The sequence below is a fragment of the Vulpes lagopus genome, chromosome 3 (genome assembly GCF_018345385.1).
Source record: "Vulpes lagopus strain Blue_001 chromosome 3, ASM1834538v1, whole genome shotgun sequence".
Taxonomy (NCBI): domain Eukaryota; kingdom Metazoa; phylum Chordata; class Mammalia; order Carnivora; family Canidae; genus Vulpes; species Vulpes lagopus.
This window is the reverse complement of record NC_054826.1, coordinates 8937216-8941711: the sequence shown is the minus strand read 5'-3', so window position 1 is coordinate 8941711 and position 4496 is coordinate 8937216. Positions and strand designations below refer to the sequence as shown.

General features: G+C 36.6%; 1 pseudogene; it reads left to right on the top strand.

The window, feature by feature from the left end:
• Positions 1–271: 271 nt before the first annotated feature.
• On the top strand, positions 272–1526 carry LOC121486579 (annotated as a pseudogene).
• The last annotated feature ends 2970 nt before the right edge of the window (positions 1527–4496 follow it).

Below are 4496 nucleotides of genomic sequence, written 5' to 3'. Positions count from 1 at the left end.
TATGAACTATATAAAACTTGTATGGGAATGATAAATCTCAAAATCAGTATAGTGATCATATATCTTCATAGGGAAGAAATGTGTCCATCATGATAAAGAGATTTATTTTATTTGTAATATTTTATTCCTTAAGTTAGAAGAAAGATAGTTTTCCATGGAAATATTCTCTAGCAGGTTCTCTTACATCGACTGTCTGAGAGTCATGCTGTAAGAAGCAACAACCTCTCCTTTTCCTCACCACCAACTCCTTGGCAGGGGCAAAACAACAACCATGTGTGAATGCATCTCCATCTCCAGGCTGGTGTCCAGATTGGCAATGCCAGTTGGAAGCTTTAGTGCCTGGAACATGGCATTCAGCCTAATGGTCAGATGTCAAGTGAGAAGACCACTGGGGAAGGAGATGACTCCTTCAATATCCTCTTCAGTGAGACAGGTGCTGGTACACACGTGCCCAGGGCAGTGTTTACAGATCTGGAATCCACGGTCACTGATGAAGTTCGCACTGACACCTACCCCCAGCTTTTCCACCCTGGGCAGCTCATCATGGGCAAGGAAGATACTGCCAATAACTATGCCAGAGGGCACTACACAATCAACAAGGAGATCTTTGACTTTGTCTTGGACTGAATTCAGAAACTAGCCAACCAGTGCACAGGTTTTCAGGGATTCTTGGTTTTCCATAACTTTGCAGGGGGAACTAGTTCTGAGTTCACCCCCCTGTCAATCATGGAGCAAGCCCAGACTGGAATTCTTCATTTACCCAGGCCCCCAGGTTCCCACAGCTGTAGTTGAGCTCTACAACTCCATCCTTACTACTCACACCACCCTGGAGCACTGTGATTGTGCCATATTGAATGCCCAACCTACCCTAACCTAAATAGGTTGATAGGTCAAATTATGTCCTCCATCACTGCTTTCCTCAGATTTGATGGAGCCATGAATATTTGTCTGACAGTACTCCATACCAACCTGGGGGCCTATCCTTGTATACACTTCCCTCTGGCCACATATGCTCCTGTCATCTCTGCTGAGAAAGCCTACCATGAATAGCTCTCTGTAGCAGAGATCACCAATGGATGCTTTGAGCAAGATGGTGAAATGTGACCCTCAACATGGCAAACACATGGCTTGCTGCTTGTTGTGCTGTGGTGATGTGGTTCCCAAAGATGTCAGTGCTGCTGTGGCTACCATCAAGGCCATATAGTTTGTGGACTGGTGCTCTACAGGCCTCGAAATTGGTGTTAATTACCAACCTCCCACCATGTATCTGGTGGAGACCTGGGCAAAGTACAGTGAGTTGTGTGCATGGTGAGCAACACTGCTGCCACTGCTGAGGCCTGGGCCTGCCTGAACCACAAGTTTGCCCTGATGCACACCAAGCATGCCTTTGCTCACTGGTATGTGGGTGAAGTCATGGAGGAGGAAAGTTTTTTGAGGCCCATGAGGAAATGGCCGCCCTTGAGGATTATGAGGAAGTTAATGTGGATTCTGTCAAAGGAGCAGGTGGAGAAGAAGAGGTATGCTAAAGTTAAAAACGCCACAAAGGTCCTGCTTTTACAAGGAAGCTTATTCTGTGTTAAACATTGAAAAATTATGTTCTGATCAGTTAATTTGTATGTAGCAGTGTATATATACGTTCATATACAGTCACTATACTATGCTTTAAAACACACCACTTTGTTACAGACCCAAGCTCTCCATTTCCCTGATGGGTTTGAATAAAGTATTTCCTGTCTTAAATGAAAAAAAAAATAAAAATAAAACAATAACTACAATATTCCCAGTGACTTTAATCAGTTTGAAATACTGTATAATAAATATAGTAATGGGATGCCTGGGTGGCTCAGCGGTTGAGCGTCTGCCTTTGACTCCAGGACATGATCCTGGGGTCCAGGGATCGAGTCCCACATCAGGCTCCCTGCATGGAACCTGCTTCTCCCCCTGCCTGCATCTCTGCCTCTCTCTCTGCATCTCTCATGAATAAATAAATAAAATCTTTAAAAAATAAAAAAATAAATATGGTAAATTGTACATTCCTTCACATTTAGTATTACACATGACCACTACTTGGAGAGGTTAAGTATAATCTAAGATTGATGTCATTGTTGGTCAGAACCTGAGTAAAATTTTGGAAAGCAGACTCAGATGCCCTCCTGGAGGAACACATTTTTGTTCAAATTAAGGGCTGTGGGGACATGAAGGACTCCCAAGTAAGATAGAGCAGGTATAGTAAAATGCAAATATGGCCAGAAGTCATTCCTTTCTTTCTATACCGGACCTTTGGTAATGCTCTTACATGCTATGCTGAGGTTGGCCATGGGAATGACATATTTTTCTAAATAGCCTTCACTGATAAGAGAGCTCAAAATTAAAAATACTTTATAAAATTAACATAAAGATATATGAAAATACTACCTCTTTTCGTTCTTCAAGAGACTCAAGATTCAATCTTAAATTTCTGCTTGTACCACTATATTTTCATTTGAGACTTGTCTGTCTTTCAATATCCTTCTGCTTTTCTCCTTTCTTTATTCTGCACTTATTGCCTATATTCCCCTTCTTTTCCTTTCTCTCTCTCTTTCTCTCAGTCTCTCTCAATTTAAGCTAATAGCTTCTGAATGTTTTTTTTTTAATCTCCAGAGATAGAGAAGTAAATTATTTCTTAGAACTGCTGCTATTCTGTATACTGAATATAAAACAATTAAATCATCAATTATTACCATGTTTCCAATCAACAATGTATGTTTTGGGGGCTAAAGGAGTCTGATAAGTTGAATTTATAAATGAGACACACCACTGTTCAGAGTCAACTAGGCACCATTAGGGTGACAAGATAAGTCTTAAGTTCTTGAAGGCTTATCTGTAATCTAGGATCTTTGGATGTAGATTTGGAGTATGAAAGAGGAATGCATGCCTGTAATGAAGAAGGAACAAAAATAAGAGGAATTAAAGGAGTTGAGGCAGGTAGTCTTGATTTAGTAAGAGCTAATGTTGTAATTTAAGGCTGACCAGCATGTTGCTCCAGGACCTTAGCCACTTTCCTCAACATTCATCATTCACTGGCATTTAAGTAGTCTAATCTAATCCATTTTATTAATAGTAACTCTTGTAATTTTTTAAAATAAAATAAAAATTACATGTTTACAGATGTGCTATTTATTTCCATTTCTTCCAAATATTTGTTCTATAAATGCTGGAATTTTATCTGGTAGTAAAAAGATATAATTTCACTGTATCACCTTATGTTTTGAAATTTATATGACTAATTTAAACAATCATCTAATCATAGGAAAATGGAAGATGTACACTTTGCAGTGACTATAATTTTTTAAATTCACATATTCTAAATATTAAAAGCATATGCATAATAATATACAGAGGTCCCTCATTAAATAATACTGCACTTGATTTAACTCCATATTTTTAAAGATGTTTACTATAGCTAAAATAAAATGTATAGCTAAAATAACCATAGTACTAACATAACGCTATTGAACTATAAAAAGAGAAAAAATGTACAATTTTACCAGTTATATTTTCTTATATTTCAACATATTAGGAATCACACAGCAATTAAAATCAGGATCTCAAAGATATATCTACACTCTCAGGTTCATTTCAGCTTTATTCACAATATCTAAGCTATGGAAACAATCTAAATGTACCTTGACAGATGAATATATAAATAAAATACAGTCTATAAATACAATGGAATATTATTCAGCTTCAAAAAAGAAGGAAATCCTGTCATTGCAACAATATGGATACATCTGGAGGTCATTATGCCAAGTGAAATATGCCAGACACAGAATGACAAAATAATATATTTCACTTATGTGTGTAATCTAATATAGTCAAACTCATAGAAGCAAAGAGTAGAAAGGTGGTTGCCAAATGGGAAATGGGGAGCTGATGGTCAAAAATACAGTTACAGTAATACGAGAGAAATAATTCTGTCGATCTAACTCATCTAACTGTATACATTAAATACAAGATTTTTACATGTCAAACGTCTCAATAAAGTGGTTTAAAAATTAAATTATTGTGGTTGTTTCTGCACTATCCATCTATTGATGAATTTTAACATGTTTAGATCATTCTCTCTCTCTCTCACACACACACATAGAATTTTACAATGGCTAGAAAATAATTTTGGATTATATGCATCTACTTCAGTTTAAAATGTCAAAAGACTGCGTGCACTCAGATTGACAGTAAAAAAAATCAAGAAAAATATATATGCATATACTTGTGTTATAAAAATAATAATTAGAAAATAAACCTTAAATATCATGTCATTTGAACCTTCAGTATCATAAAAAATAGTGACATAAACATACAAGGAAAATCTACAGGACATATTTATTGCAGAAATTTGAAGAACTTGTTAAAAAGGATCTGTTTTGAAAATTAAATGTATCCTAAAAAACAAAACACAACTAGTGTGTTTTGAGAAAAAAAAACTAGTGAGTCATGAGAAAAATACACATGAAAAT